This window comes from Bos taurus, chromosome 18 (genome assembly GCF_002263795.3).
Source record: "Bos taurus isolate L1 Dominette 01449 registration number 42190680 breed Hereford chromosome 18, ARS-UCD2.0, whole genome shotgun sequence".
NCBI lineage: Eukaryota > Metazoa > Chordata > Mammalia > Artiodactyla > Bovidae > Bos > Bos taurus.
Window position 1 is genome coordinate 63,539,730 of NC_037345.1, and position 16,606 is coordinate 63,556,335.

General features: G+C 52.1%; 1 long non-coding RNA gene across 1 annotated transcript; it reads left to right on the top strand.

Moving 5' to 3' along the window:
* Positions 1–8,611: 8,611 nt before the first annotated feature.
* Positions 8,612–14,700, top strand: LOC101903510 (uncharacterized). The gene is made up of 6 exons (XR_003030268.2): positions 8,612–9,081; positions 9,241–9,289; positions 10,291–10,371; positions 12,037–12,111; positions 13,620–13,704; positions 14,227–14,700. It is a non-coding gene; the product is annotated as an uncharacterized lncRNA (long non-coding RNA).
* The last annotated feature ends 1,906 nt before the right edge of the window (positions 14,701–16,606 follow it).

Sequence of the window (16,606 nt, forward strand, 5' to 3'; positions counted from 1 at the left end):
GTCCACAGCTTCTGGCCCACTCACCCGTTAAAGGCTAGGCCATGCTGTCTCTTGAACTCTGCGTCCTGGCTGCTGTCGGCTTCGGGACCCCGGGACGCGCCCACCTTTGCAGGCTCCAGGATGGATCAGCACGACCCCCCTCCGCCCCCCGCCTGACGTCACTCCACTTGAGGCCCCGGCGTGAAGGCACGATCAACACCAGCGAAGCTTTTCACAGGCTGCCCTCAACATCCTGACCCCTCCTGGACTCCACCGCATTCTGACTCACCAGCTTCTCACAGAAATGTGCTCTGGGGGTCAGCTAGGAAATGACGCTTCCTGACCACGGGTTCCTCTCCCGCTGTCTCTCAGACATCTTGCCCCTTCTGATAACACGATTGTCAGCCTCAGCCACCCATCCTTGTTTTAAAAATCCACCGATTTCTTTGGCACCGGCAATGCTCACGTCTTTCTCACTAAACTTCTCTCAAAATAGGTGACTCTCCCAGGTGGAGTGGGGACCTTCCCATAGTGCTAGCGGTATGGCAGACTGGTCCCCTATTGTTGAAGGTAATTTGGAAATATATACGAAGAACCTCAGAACGGAGACTTCCCTGGTGGTCCAGTGGTTAAGACTTCAAGCTTCCAACACAGAGGGCTCAGGTTTGATCCCTGGTCTGGGAACGAGGTTGAAGTAGGGGATAGAAGGGCCCCTGGTCCAGACAGCTGATATTTGCCAAATGGGGCAAAACTGAAGTTTATGTCTTCAGCCAGACAAGAACCATGCCTGTTTCCCTTCCTCCACTGATACGGAGGGAATAACTTAACGGGGAAACGAGCTGCAGCAAAAACAGAAATGAGTGAACAGAATTTGCACACAAGAGGCCTGCAAGAGTTAAACAATCTTGCTTCTTCTTTAACTGTTATTAGCAAATACAGTCTTCCCAGGTGGCTCAGTGGGCAAAGAATCTGCCTGCAATGCAGGAGACCCAAGTCCGATCCCTAGGTCAGGCAGGAAGATCCCCTGCAGAAAGGGATGGCAACCAGCTCCAGTATTCTTGCCTGGAAAACGCCACGGACAGAGGGGCCTGGCATGGACAGAGGGGCCTGCCGGGCTACAGTCCACAGGGTTGCAAAGAGTCCAGCAGGACTGAATGGCTAAGCACACGTTCACACACACATTCTCTCTGACCCTTGCTGTCTTTATCTCTTTCTATGTGTTTTTTCCTTCCGTCCATGCATCTGTGCAGATATCTAGCTATGTAGCTACCTAGCCGTATCTCCTATGAGATATAAGAGCTCTATCTCCTTTGAGTACTCCCTAAGTAGCAGTTGTTATTGTTCAGTCGCTAAGTCATGTCTGACTCTTTGCGATCCGACCCCCATGGACTGTAGCCCACCAGGCTCCTCTGTCCATGGGATTCTCCAGGCAAGAAGACTGGAGTGGGTTGCCATGCCCTCCTCCAGGGGATCTTTCCAACCTAAGGATCAAACCCACGTCTCCTGAGTCTCGTGCATTGAGGTGGGTCCTTAACCATCTGAGCCATCAGGGAAGCCTCGTCTATTATCTGTCAATTATCTGTCATCTCTTTCAGCTATATATCATCTATCAATTACCTCTCATCTATCAGCCATCCATCTACCAACCTACCCACCCCTGTCCACCCCGTCTTCACCTCCCTGTGTTCTCTCAGTATGCTAAAGTAGGAGATGGCAGACAGAAAATCCAGCTGTTCCTCCTGCTCCCTGCTGCAATTTTCTTTCCTCGGTCTTTCAATTTACACCTTCATCCTAATGTAGACACTTAAATATATTATTTGTTGGGAGCAGACTAAATCCTCCTATATCACTTCTTCAAGTACTTGATAGAAAGCCAGTGGAGTAGATGAACAGTTCCTTTGGATGTTCATAAGTGTTCCCAGCAGAAGTAAAAGTGCGTGTGTGTGTGTGTGTGTGTGTGTGTGTGTGTGTGTGTGTGTGTGTGTGGAGGGTGGGGGGCAGGGAGGAAGTCTCTCCCTGATGTTTTTGTGTTTTTTTTCCCATGTGCTTAGGCTCAGGGTGATCAATATACCAACATGGCATCCTTAGGGGGTTGGCATACTCTGCCACCCCCCGGATGAAAGCACTGAGGGCCAGTCGCTGTCGTTAACCTTGGCCTTGTAAGCCCCCTCCCCCCGACTCATGAAAATTTAACTGTAACCGTGGGGGCGGGAGCTGTAATCTCTGAGGAAGCCTTGGCGGAGGTCTGAGTCAGCCAGCCTAACTCAGGGTGTTTCCTGACTTCACACACCATCTCTTCCTTGACCCGGTGGTGGTTCACGGTGGGCTGGCTAATCGCCACGTGTTTGTGAACGTCCTGGTTTCCCCCCTTGGCTGATTTCTCATGCATGCCGTGTGTGTGTGTGTGTGTGTGTGTGTGTGCGCGCGCGCACAGGGGGAGAAGGCACTCAGTTACGCTAGATGAGTATGTTCTAGAGGTCTGCTGAACCCCTGACTGGAGTCCTCAAGATTTTTCAAGAGGAGAGATCTCATGCAAAGAGTTCTTTATTTTTGTTAAAATTAATTTTCACTGGAGTAGAGTTGATTTACAGCGTTGTGTTGGTGTCAGGTGTGCAGCAAAGTGCGCCAGTTATATATATACACATTGGTGTTGTTGAGTCGCTCAGTCGTGTCCGACTCTCTGCGACCCCGTGGACTGTAGCCCGCCAGGCTCCTCTGCCCAGGGAAGTCTACAGACCAGAAGACTGGAGTGGGTTGCCATTCCCTCCTCCAGGGGATCTTCCGGCCCAGGGATCGAACCTGTGTCTCCTGCGTTGGCAGGCGTGTTCTTTACCTCTGAGCCCCCCTGGAAGCCCACGCATATACACACAGCCACTGTTTTTTAGGACTCTTATATAGGCCGTTGCAGAGTACTGAGCAGAGTTTCCCGTGCTGTACAGCGGGTCCTTACTAGTTACCTATGTTATATATCGCACTGCGATATATACTTTTGTAAGTAGGTCTATTTGTAACATTTTTTTTTTCTTTTTTTAGATTTCGAATCTCATAACGGGAGGTATTCTGAACACACCCACCAAACAATAACAAAGGGACGCAGGAAACTCTGGGAGGTGCCGGATCGTCCTGGGCTTGGCTCCCCCTCGTGGTGGCAGGGGGATATAACAACTCCTAGGGCTTGGAGAAGGAAATGGCAGCCCACTCCAGTACTCTTGCCTGGAAAATCCCATGGATAGAAGAGCCTGGTAGGCTACAGTCCGTGGGGTCGCAAAGAGTCGGACACGACTGAGCCACTTCACCTTAGGGCTTGGGGGCTGTTTAAAGGAAGAGATGGAGAGACACGGGCTTCCCTGGTGGCTCAGCCAGTAAAGAATCCGCCTGCAATGCAGGAGACCTGGGTTCCATCCCTGGGTTTGGAAGATCCCCTGGAGAAGGGAATGGCTGCCCACTCCAGTATTCTGGCCTGGAGAATTGCACGGACCCCAGTCCGAGTCAGACACGACTGAGCGACTTTCACTTGGAGAGATATATGTATGTATGCAAATCCATATTCAGACCTTATCTGTACAGAGACATGCTTCTGAAAACTGTCGCAAAAAAAGCAAGGAATTCTGTGTTAACCTATATGAGAAAAGGCTTCCCAGGTGGCTCGGTGGTAAAGAATTCGCCCGCCAATGCAGGAGACCCAAGAGACATGGGTTCGCTCCCTGGGTCGGGAAGATCCCCTGGAGGAGGGCATGGCAACCCACTCCAGTCTTCTTGCCTGGAGAATCCCATGGACAGAGGAGCCTGGCAGGCTACAGTCGATGGGGTCGGGTCGCAAACAGTCCAGACACAGCTTAGCGACTGAACAACAACTGCTACTTAGGGAATACTCAAAGGAGATATAGCTCTTATAGGAGATACGCTAGGTAGCTACCTAGCTAGGTATCTGCACAGATGCATGGATGTCCACACATATACACACATCCACAGACGTCCAGCTGTGTCACAGAAATGTAAAGTGACATGTCCCCCACATCATCCGGGTTGTGTGTGTGTGTTTGTTTGCGTAAGATGCAGACCCCATGGCTTCACTTTTCACGGCACTGGTCACGCAGAGAGGCGGGTCCGCCAGGTTCAGATCAGCCGGTTTATCCTCGACAGCCTCCCCCGCTCCCGCTCTTTTCCAGCAGAGCCATTTACACCTCCTTGTCACCTTCTCCCAATCGGAACACCACCCCCTTCCCCCAGATGAGAAGGGAAGGAAGCCGGGAAGAGGGGAGAGGGAGCCACCCGGGGGAGGCGCGCACTAGGTTTCCGGGATGCTGTTTCTCACCCTCCTCCCCGCTGGGGGTCTTGCTTTTAAGGTTGAGGCAGGCGGGAGTGGTCTCCCGGCTAGCTCAGTCGGTAAAGCCTGAGCCTCTTAAAAGCGAGGCAGACGGGCATGGCAGTCCAGAAAGGTCTGCAGTGGGGGTGGTAGGGCTGGGGTAGAGATGAGGACCTGGAGCAAGGACCCCGAGTCCGGGCTGAACCCGGGCTCTTCATCTCAGAGCCAGGACATCGAGTCCCGCAAGGACCCCAGGACGGTCGAAAGCCCGGGAGCAGAGCCAGCGGGCCGGGCCCCGTTCCCTTTAATTCCGGGGTCTTTCCTCTGGAAAACTGCTGCTGTCCCGGGGCCCAGAGGCAGAGAAAGGAACAGACAGATGAACGGAGGAAGCGAAACGGAGCGGGAGAGAGACCAAGCGCACACCCACACACACACACACTCTTCATTTGTTCATCCAGCAACATTTGTTCGGTTCTGGGGACCGTTTTAGGGGTTGCCACAGGGTTTCCCATCCTTGTACTACGGACACTGGAGGTCCAGTGGTTCTTTGCTGGGGGTGGGGGCTGTCCTCTGCCCCGGAGGATGCAGCATCCTTGGCCTCCACCCAGTGGATGCGGAAGCGCCCTCCCGGGTCAGGACGCGCGGAAGAGCCTCCGAGCGCGGCCGAAGGGGCCCGCCTGGCTAGCGCCGCGTGCTGGCGACTCCCAGGACGTGACCGCCCCCATCCCCGGGCCCCGCCGCCCCCGGCCTGCAACGAGCTTATTTCCCGGTGTGTGGCGACGAGAGACGCTCCACAAACACGGAAACAGGTGGCCCGGGTGCCCCGGCAGGTGGAGAGAGGTCAAGGGCGTGCAGAGAACCCAGAATACCCCGCCTCCCCAAGCCCCGTCCACCGCCCCCTTCCCACTAACGCCGACACCAGGCGGAGGTGGGCTGGGGGTCCTTGGATAAATGTGGAGCAAACACCTCGGGTTGCGGGGTCTGCGGGGGAAACGGGCAGAGAAATCTTCCTTCCGGGAAGCATCCTTGTCCTGACCTGAGAAACCCCTCCTGTGGGCGGGCGCTCCGCTCCGCCTTTCTCCCCCGACGCCCTCTCCCCGTCTAGTCTCCTCCGGCTTCCCTCCGCCCGCCTCTCCTCCTCGGGCATAAAAGCTGGAGTCTCTCGGGAGCTGGGACCCAGACCGGCCGACAGGAGAAAGGTGGCGGGGTCTGCCCACTCCAGCGAGGTGAGACCGAGGCGGGGAGGCTGGGGTCCTGGGAGGATGGAGATGCAGGCGGGAGGGGATGCGGAGAAGGGGAGGGGGAGGTGGAGAGGGACACAGGTGAGGCAGGGAGGGGGCTGGGAGGTCCGGGACAGGGGCTGGGGCCAGTGAGGAGGCGGCGTTCCAGGGCTGAATAGGGGAGGCACGGTGGTGGTCCGTGGCCCTGGTTTTTATTTGGAGGATGAGTGAGTGCTTTCCAAGGTTGTGTTGGTTTCTGCTGTGCGGTGACGGGAGTCAGCTATATGTGAACATAGACCGCCTCCCTCTTGAGCCTTCCTCCCATCCCACCCCCATCCCACCCCTCCAAGAAGAAGGTCATCATAGACCACCAAGCTGAGCTTCCCACTGGCTATCTGGGGCTTCCCTGGTGGCTCAGACGGTAAAGAATCCGCCTGCAATGCAGGAGACCTGGTTTCGATCCCTGGGTCGGGAAGACCCCCTGGAGAATGGAGTGGCTACCCACTTTGGCATTCTTGCCGGAAAACCCCATGGAGAGTGGAGCCTGGTGGGCTGCAGTCCTTGGGGTCGCAAAGAGTCTTGAGCCTTCCTCCCACCGCCTCCCCCCTATTCTTCCCCTCTAGGACATCACAGAGCCCTGGCTTGAGCTCCCCACTAGCTAGCTATTTTACACGTGGTGGTGTATATCTATGTCAGTCTTACTCTCTCAATTCAGGCCTCTCTGGCTCTGAAACGGGTCACTCATGCACTGCGGGGTTTGGAGGGGCATATTCTATGTACTATGTACTATGTATCAGGGCTTCCCTGATAGCTAAGTTGGTAAAGAGTCCCCCTGCAATGCAGGAGACCCTGGTTCGATTCCTGGGAAGGGAAGATATGCTGGAGAAGGGGATAGGCTACCCACTCCAGTATTCTTGGGCTTCCCTTGTGGCTCAGCTGGTAAACAATCCGCCTGCAATGAGGGAGACCTGGGTTTGATCCCTGGGTTGGGAAGAACCCCTGGAGAAGGGAGAGACTACCCACTCCAGTATTCTGGCCTGGAGAATTCCATGGACTGTGTAGTCCGAGACTCAGACATGACTGAGCAACTTTCACACTTGCACACACACTTACATTCTATGTACTGAATATCCTGTTACTTACTTACTTTGGGATTCTCCCTCCACCAACTCTCATTTTACTTAAAGCAATGTGCTCCACATAAAGTTAAAAAATTCAGAAGTGTTCGTTTTAATTCTTGATTATATATTTATGACCCAAAATGTAGAGATGAACCTTCAGTTAACAACAGGATATCCTGCACTTTACAGTATATTAAGAGACAGAGAAAGATAAGTACTGTATGATTTCACTTACATGTGAAGTGAAGTGTGTGTTAGTTGCTTAGTTGTGTCCGACTCTTTGCAACCCCAAGGACTGTAGCGTGCCAGGCTCCTCCATCCGTGGGATTCTCCAGGCAAGAATACTGGAGTGAGTACCCATTCCCTTCTCCAAGGGATCTTTCCAACCTAAGGATCGAACCCTGGTCTCTCAAATTTCAGGCAGATTCTCTACCATCTGAGCTACCAGGGAAGCCCACTTAAATGAAAAGTGAAAGTGAAGTCGCTCAGTTGTGTCCGACTCTTCACGACCCCATGGACCCCCCGTCTATGAGATTTTTCCAGGCAAGAGTATGGAATGGGTTGCCATTTCCTTGTCCAGTGGATCTGTCTGACCCAGGGATCGAACCTGGGTCTCCCACATTGCAGGCAGACACTTTACGTCTGAGCCATCAGAGCCTCAGACCCACTTACGTGTGGCATCTTAAAAAAAAACAAAACCCCACAGAAGCTCAACCCAGGGCTCTGTGACAACCTCGAGGGGTGGGATGGGAGGGAGGGTCGAGAGGGAGGGGACATGTGTGTACCTATGGCTGATTCATGTAGCTATATGGCAGAAGCCAATGCAACATTGTAAAGCAATTATCCTCCAATTAAAAATTTCAAAATAAAAGTTTTTTTAATTTTTATTTTTTTAAATTATGGAAGTATGATCACACATTTTACAGGACACTTGGAAAATACAGAACTAGGTTACGTATAGTTTCACTGTAATTACAGTTTTTTAAAAAATAGACAAATTAAGATTTTTAGTTGGAGTTTCAATATCAAATTGTCAAAAATTAATAGGATGAATAGACAGAGAAGTAGAAGGATATAGCAGACTTGAAAAGCACTATGAACCATTTCAACATAATTAAGATTTATACAATTTTCACATAACAGCAGGATACAAATGGTATTCAAGTTCCCATAGAGTATAAACCAGGAGACACTGGAACACATCCAGGGACATAAAACAAGGTGCAGAAATTTCATGGTGTAAAAGTATTGAAATCACACAGTCTGTGCTTCTATCACTGTGGAATTATGCTAGAGATCAGTATCAAAAGATATTTGAAAATAAACCACATATTTTCAAGCGCAATGTGACATTTACCATGAGGGATCTTTGGGGAAAAAATATAAATTTTGAGGGGGAAAAAAAAACCCACAGAAATTTCTGAAGGTGGTGGATACATCTATCGCAATGATGGTGTTATCGGTGAAAGGTCATGTCCACACTCACCAAGAAGCATTTTTTAAACATGTTTCGTGTTTTTCTTTTTTTTTTTTCGTATCAGTTATACCCCAATCAAGCTGCAAAACTAGCAAATAACCCCCCTGCCCTTTCTCTGCAGCATTCCGCAGCACCCAGCCCTCCAGCCCTGAGGTGCCTCTGTCTGTTCGCCTGCTCCTTCTTGCGGTCCTCCTCAGCCTGGCCGAGACTCCAGCCTCTGCCCCCGTGCACGGGGTGAGACCCACCTGTCACTGCACACCTGTCACCGCCCTCCCGGGAAAGGAGCTCTAGCTTTCCTGGCTGGGCAAGAGGGACGTCCCTAGCGGTCCAGTGGTTAAGACTCTGTGTTTCCAATGCAGGGGGTGCTGGTTTGATCCCTGGTCTGGGAACTAAGATCCCACAGGCCACACGGTGCAGTCAAAAATTTAAAAAAACATTTTTTTTTTCTTAAATAAGAAAGACTGAATTCATCACCCTGGTCCAGGGCGGGGGTGGGGGGCGGGTTAGAACAGATCACAGGTGGAATACGAGGGGGTCAGGGCTCAGCTTATCCAAAGCAAAAACACCCTAATGATTAGCGTTGGCCCAGAGATGCCCAAAGCTGCCTTCTAAGGCAGAGCTTCCCAACAATGTAAACTTTCAGTGCTGTAGCAAGCAGGAGAGTCACCTGGAGGGGCCCTGTATCTTCATTTTGCACTGGACTCCCTACATCAGTCCTCAGAACCCACGCTGGCATAGAGTAAGCCCACAATAATTTTAGTCACTCAGTTGTGTCTGACTCTTTGCGACCCCATGGACTGTAGCCTGCCAGGCTCCTCTGTCCGTGGGATTCTCCAGACAAGAATCCTGGAGTGGGTTGCCATGCCCTCCTCCAGTGCCCTCCAGAGGATCTTCCTGACCCAGGGATTGAACCTGTGATCTTCCCGACACAGAGACACAGAGATTGAACCTGCGACTCTTAGGTCTCCTGCACTGCAGGTGGGTTCTTTACTGCTGAGCCACTGGGGAAACACAGATTAAGCCAAACAACTTCACAGAGTGGTGACTGAGCTGGGCGGTGTGCTGACCCAGGTCCTCCCAGCCTTGCAGACTGCGCTTCCCATCTCTCTGAGCCTTGTCTCTCTCATCTCTATCTAGGGGCGAGGAGGCTGGACCCTCAACAGTGCTGGCTACCTCCTGGGTCCCGGTGAGTGACTCTCCATCCCTGCCTGGCGCCTGTGAGCTGTGTGTTCGCAACTCGCAACTCAAAACTCCCAGCCCTATGGCCCCCCGCCCCCAAAGCCCATGGGCTTGATTTCCAGACCGGTCTTGGGGGTTAGTCTAGGGAAGTGATGTGCGCCGGGATCCCGGAGCCAGAGCTCTGGCTTCAAGTCCCAGCTCTGCCCCTGGGGGCGGGTGTGCAGCCTCCACGCCTCGGCTCCCCGGCCCGTGACAGCGGGTGCAACGCTGTCCCCACACTGCGTGAGGGTCAGACAGACCGGAGCACTTCCTGCCACGATCCCCCGTCCCCTCTGCCCGACCCTCCTCCCCATCTTCACTGGGCGCTTGCTGTACCACTGGAGACGTGCTCTCGGGACAGTGCAGTCGGTCAGGCACCAGGAAGTGTGGCAGAAACGATGTGAGGTTTGCTGCAGACACAGGTGGGCTCAAGCCCCAGTTCTGCCACCTACGGGTTGTTTGTTGTTCAGTCACTCAGTCGTGTCTGACTCTTTAGACCCCAAGGACTGCAGCACGCCAGGCCTCCCTGTCCATCACCAACTCCCGGAGTTTACTCAACTCATGTCCATCGCGTCGGTGATGCCATCCAACCATCCCATCCTCTGTGTCCCCTTCTCCTGCCTTCAGTCTTTCCCAGCATCAGGGTCTTTTCAAATGAGTCAGTTCTTCGCATCAGGTGGCCAAAGTATCAGAACTTCAGCTTCAGTATCAGTCCTTCCAGTGAATATTCGGGGTTGATCTCCTTTAGGGTGGACTGGTTTGACCTTGCAGGCCAAGGGGCTCTCAGGAGTCTCCCCCGGCTGGGGTGGGGGGTGGGTAACCGGGCAGGTGTCTGTCTCTCAGAGCTGCGCCCCCGCCTGGTCAGCCCATGCTCCGTCCCTCGCCCGCTGAGCGGTGCTCTGGGACCACCGGCTGTGTGTCCTCTCTGCCTCTAACGACCTCTTTGTCTTGCTTCCCCGCCCCTTGCAGTGCTCCCCTCTCCCCCGAGGGCGGACAGAGGCCGGAAGGAGAAGACGACCCTGGGGATCCTAGACCTGTGGAGAACCATTGGTGAGTAAAGGCAGGAAAAGGAGGGCCCACCCCATCCCCCCACTCTGCCCCACCTGCCGGCTCTGGTTTCAGAAACCCGCTGTGTGTGGGCTCCCTCCTTTGCTCTGACACTCATGCATTGAGGGAGCCTGGGAGACTGATTGGGGCTTCCCTGGGAACCCACCTGCCCACGCAGGAGACATAAGAGACAAGGGTTCAATCCCTGGGTCGGGAAGATCCCCTGGAAGAGGATATGGCAACCCACTCCAGTGTTCTTGCCTGGAGAATCCCATGGACAGAGGAGCCTGGCGGGCTGCGGTCCATGGAGTCGCACAGAGTTGGACACGACTGAGCGACTGAACACGAGACAGTGATGCTGTTTGTTTCAAACGCCTAAAACGGTGTTATGAAGCCTCCTCACAATTCTGTAGTGTGGTCAGTGAGACTGCATGGAAAATTCCTAGCAGAGGGTCTGGCAGATGGTGGGAGCCAGGTGAGTGTCGGTGGTTCTAAGTATCTCTTTGCAGGGCCCCCCATCCACTTCCTCTTTGCTCAGCCCTGATCCTGTTTACCTCCTCGTCGTGCCTGGCTGGGTACCATCTCTGAGACTCCCCTCTCCCCCTTTGGCCTCTCAAGGGAGAGAACCCTGGGGGCATGTGGCCTCGGGACATGTGGGTAGACACAAGAAGGCTCAGGGCGACCTGAAGGGAACCTGCTCTTCATCACCACCTACCAGATGCGGGCACTTAACTGTATCTCGGGCAGAGTTGCTCAACCTTAGCGCTGTTTACATTTGAGGCTGAACCGCTGTGTGTCAGGGGATGTTTAATAACGGATGCTTTTCAACTGTGGTGTTGGAAAAGACTCTTGAGAGTCCCTTGGGGTGCAGGGAGATCCAACCATTCCATCCTAAAGGAGATCAGTCCTGAATATTCATTGGAAGGACTGATGCTGAAGCTGAAGCTCCAATACTTTGGCCGCCTGATGCGAAGACCTGACTCATTTAAAAAGACCCTGATGCTGGGAAGGATTGAAGGCGGGAGAAGGGGACGACAGAGGATGAGAGGGTTGGATGGCATTGCCAACATGATGGACACGAGTCTGAGCAAGCTCTGGGAGTTGGTGATGGAGAGGGAATCCTGGCATGCTGCAGTCCATGGGGTCGCAAAGAATCGGACACGACTGAGTGAACAGCAACAACGGGTCTCCATTCATTAGATGGTGGTAGTTCCTCCAAGTTGTGACAACCAACAATGTGTCTGGAAATTGCCAAATATCCCCGGGTGAAGGGGGTGAGGGGCTGGGGAGGAAGTAGGGGGCGTTGGCCCCTAGATGAGAACTGCTAAGTAGTGTATGATTCCAAGGAAATCAAGGAAGTAAAACCAACGCTGCCCTGGTTAAGAATCCGCCCTCCAACGCAGAGGACACACGTTCTGTCCTCTATCCGGGGAGACCCCACGTGCCACGGAGCCACGAAGCCCAAGCTCCGCAATAAGAGGAGCCCCCGCACCGCAAGGAAAAGCGGCCCCCATCCGGCACAACCAGAAAAAACCCTCGCAGCAACGAAGACCCAGCACAGCCCAAAAAATAAAGACAGAATTAAAAAAAAAAAAAAAAAAACCCGCACAGCGCACAGTCCCAAACTGAAAACCCCAAAGGCTTACTGACGTGTGTCTCTCTTCCTAGACGGCCTCCCCTACTCCCAGTCTCTGCTGGCCTCCAGGAGTCTGGGGGAGACTGCTGCCAAAGCAGAGACCGGAGGTAAAGACTGGGGAACTATGAGAGGTGGGGCGGGGGGAGCGGGGCTGGGAGGCTCGGGGAGGCGGGAAGGACCCTGGGCTCACCCCCGGGACCCGCACCTATAGCCACAGGCCCTAGCCCCAACCTCACGTGCTCAGCTTCCTGTCCCCCTCTAATTTCAAACAGTCCCTGGCGTTTCCTGACACTGTGGCCCGTTTCCAGCTATGACCCCACGCCTGGACCTTGGCCCCCTCCCCCAGTATCACCCTCCAGTTTAGCTCTAGCTGAGATGTGAACCTCAATCCCTCCCTCTGACCTCGAGGTTCACTCCAGCTTGACCTCTTTCCTAAATAAGATCTGGGGACTTCCCTGGTGGCCCAGTCGCTGAGACTCCAAGTTCCTAATGCAGTGGCCCCTGGTTCAATCCTTATTCAGGGAACTGCATCCCACGTGCTGCAACTGAGAGTTTGCATGCCGCAACCAAAAAAAAAAAAATCCTGTCCACAGCAGTGAGGGCTTCCCTGATAGCTCAGTTGGTAAAGAATCCACCGGCAATGGGGGAGACCTGGGTTCGATCGCTGGGTTGGGAAGATCCCCTGGAGAAGGGAAAGGCTACCCACTCCAGTGCTCTGGCCTGGAGAATAGTCCATGGGGTCACAAAGAGTCGGGCTGAGCGACTTTCCATTTCACACAGCAGTGAAGATCCCACATGCTGCAACTAAGACCCAGCACAGCCAGATAGATAAATATCTTTTTTCAAGTAAAATAAATAAGATCTTTGTTTCCAACTTTTACACTCTGAACTCGGTACTCATCCTCAAAGGCTTCCCAGGTGGTATGAGTTGTAAAGAATCCACCTGCCGGTGCAGGAGATGTAAGAGACTCGGGTTCGATCCCTGGGTGGGGAAGATCCCCCGGAGGAGGGCGTGGCAACCCACTCCAGTGTTCTCGCCAGGAGAATCCCATGGACAGAGGAGCCTGGTGGGCTACAGTCCATGGGGTCGCAGAGTCAGACGCGACTGAGTAGGCACACGCACACTCATACTCAAACATGATCTGTCCCAGCTTTGGTTTCTGAGTTTCTTGAAACACTGGGTCTGTTCACTCTAGGATCTTGGCACCCAGTCTTGCTTCAATCTAGAAAGCTCTGTTCCTTTTTTAAATTTTTGACTGTGCTTTGCCCCTTTCGGGCGGGATCTTAGTTCCCCGAGCAGGGATGGAACCACAGCATTGAAGGAACCAAGTCCTAACGACTGGGCGTCCAGGGAATTCTCTAGGAAGTTCTGTTTCTAGAGTTTTGCGTGGCTAGATCCTTCGTGTCATTCAGAAACCAGCTTAGTCATCACCTCTTCCATATAATGGTCACCTGCCCGTTGGATCTGACATTAATCTATTTCTCTCTGTCCCACATTGCAGGCAGATTCTTTACCATCTGAGCCACCAGGGGAACCCACTTACTAGCAGCATTTACCACGATATGATTCTCCCTCCTTCATAGTTTTACCTACTTATACTCTGTCTCCTTCCAGGAAAATCTAAGCTTCGTGAGAGTGGAGAGACCTTCTCCGTCTTGCTTACTGCCTAGTGCAATGGATGGTGCATGGTGGGTGCTCGGTAAATATCTGTGAAATGAATGAACTAAATTAACCAAGTGCAGGCTCACATACCACTGACCCAGCCGACCACAGACAAAGCCAACGATCAAGCCCCAGCTTTGCCTGCCGTTCTCAAGTTAGATTTTTTACCTCAATTCCACCTCCTTCGATCCCAACCTTATTTTGGGACATGCTTTGACAAGTATCTGGTGGAGGACTACTAACCCCAGACAGGGGACACCTTCTGATTCACTGCTTCCCACTGCAAACTCGGCTACACTCTGGCTCTTGAAAACCCTCCCCAGCATCACCATGTACCATCTCCAAATGGGAGTGCAAGAGGAAAGTAGGCGGGTAGGCGAATAGGAGACGGCAGAAGAAGCAAGGGCAGAGAGGAGGAGCTCTCTGTCCTCGAGAGAGTTGTCAAAACTGAGGTGAACCGAAGAGAGGTTCCTCTCTTGGGTCACCACAACACTCAGAACCTGGCTGGGGTACCGGTGGGGAATGGAACCATTCAAACTGACGTCTTTCTCTTGCACAGATCCAGGTGTGCTCGGCCAGAAAGTCCTCAAGGAGGAAGATGCCTGGGTTCCTAGATGTTCCCAGACTTCTGCTCCAAACCTTTGCCCTTCTGGCTCTTTCTGAAACCCTGTGTCATCACCCTCTACTGAGACTGAGATCGTGAAATTAAAATCTCAGGAAGAAAATCTGAAGCACTGGAAGAATTGTTTTTTGTTTATTTTTTTCAATCTGCTGCTGCTAAGTCGCTTCAGTTGTGTCTGACTCTTAGTGACCCCATGCACTGCAGCCTACCAGGCTCCTCCATCCATGGGATTTTCCAGGCAAAAGTACTGGAGTGGGTTTTTTTTTTTTTTTCCAATCTACATTGGTTGAATCCACAGATATAGAACTTACTAATCAGAGGATAGGCTGTATTTCTTTGTCTTCTCTCTCTCTTTTTCGATTGAAATACAGTTGAAATATAAATTATATTTTATTTTATTTATTTATTTTGGGGCTTTTCTGGTGGCTCAGATGGTAAAGAATCTGCCTGCAATGCAGGAGAACCATGTTCGATCCCTGGGTTGGGAAGATCCCTTGGAGAAGGGAATGGCAACCCACTCCAGTATTCTTGCCTGGAGAATCCCATGAACAGAGGAGCCTGGCAGGCTATGGTCTGTTGGGTTGCAACGAGTTGAACACCACTGAAGCGACTGAGTACCCACTTGAGCATTTAAAGCAACTGTATTCTTTTGGAATTATGAACTGTTAGGTAATGTAATATTAATGCCCATTTGAACACTGAGATTCTAGGGTGTCTGCTTGAAAAGATTCTTCAAGGTAGCACTCTTTCATCCCACCTGGCTCTCCTCCAGCAGAAATGAAGAGAGCTTATTTGGAGCAGAATGGAGATAATGAAGTATTTCTTTTCAAAGAATCAGCGTTTTCTTCTATTAATTAGCTTGGGAATTTGTTGTGGGCGGCAAACTCAAGGATGATATTGTAATAGATATTGGTGTCTGGCTGCTCGCACTTAAAAGCCAATACAGAGGCCAGGTTGGGGGAAAGGAAAGCTAGCATTATTCTGGATGCCAGCAACTGTTGAAAGTGAAATTGCTCAGTCATGTCCAACTCTTTGCGACCCTGTGGACTGTAGCCTACTAGGCTCCTCCATCCATGGCATTTTCCAGGCAAGAGTACTGGACTGGTTTGCCATTTCCTTCTCCAACAAGGAAGAGGAAGGACTGACTCCCTCCACCTCCCACCCCGGACAATTAATGAGCAACAGCTTTTATAGATGGAGGGAGGGGGCTACAGGCAGAAACAGTGCAGTCAGCTCTGACAATCATCCTGAAACTGGTCATCACTGGTCTGATCAGTGTCATCTTGATTGTTGTCGATACAGTTAACCTTCAGTTCCAGGGTCCATTTGTTTTCATTTCTTAGGTTAATTCTCAGAATTGTGTCAGCTTCTCTCATGGTTTCCCAGGAGGCTCAGTGGTAAAGAGTCCGCCTGCCAAGGCAAGAGATGTGGGTTTGTTCCCTGGGTCGGGAAGATCCCCTGGAGAAGGGAATGGCAACCCACTGCAGTAATCTTAACTGGAAAATGCCATGGAGGGAGGAACCTGGTGGGCTACAGTCCATGGGATCACAAAGAGCCACTTCACTTTCTTTCACTTTGCAACTCCATGGACTGCAGCACGCCAGGCTTCCCTGTCCTTCACTATCTCCCGGGACTTTGCTCAAACTCGTGTCCATTGAGTTGGTGATGGCATCAAACCATCTCATCCTCTGTCACCTCCTTCTATCTCAAAGGATGTTAACTTACAGGCCCAAGATGGAGGCAACTAATTCAAAGGAGCAATATAGAATATAAAGACTGGGTCTCTTCAGAAACAGGGGTATTAGAACCATTATCGAGGAATCAACACAAGAAATTAATACCATGAAATATGAATAAGATTCAAAACACAGACGCAGTTAAGTACTACTTAAGAAAAGTGAATAACAGGGCTTCCCCGGGGGCTCGGAGGTAAAGGCTGTGCCTGCCAATGAGAGGACACGAGTTCCATCCCTGACCCGAGAAGGTCACAGGGCTCCAGAGCAACTAAGGCCACGCGACACAACCACCAAGCCTGGGAGCCGCCACTACTGAAGCCCAGAGCCCCGAGAGTCGGGGGTCCGCACAAGAGAGGTCACTGCAGTGAGAAGCCTGTGCCCCGGGACTGGAGAGGAGCCCTGTGCCCCGAGCAGCAACAAAGACCCAGCACAGCCGAAAATAAATGGATTTAAAAATAAAATACATACCGAGGCTGAGAAACTGCTATTGAGGAAACGTGGTGATGGAGTGACATGCCGGGTGATAAAGCAACAGCCAGGACTGTCCGTCTCCAAAGAACCACTGATTGTGTGGAGATCGG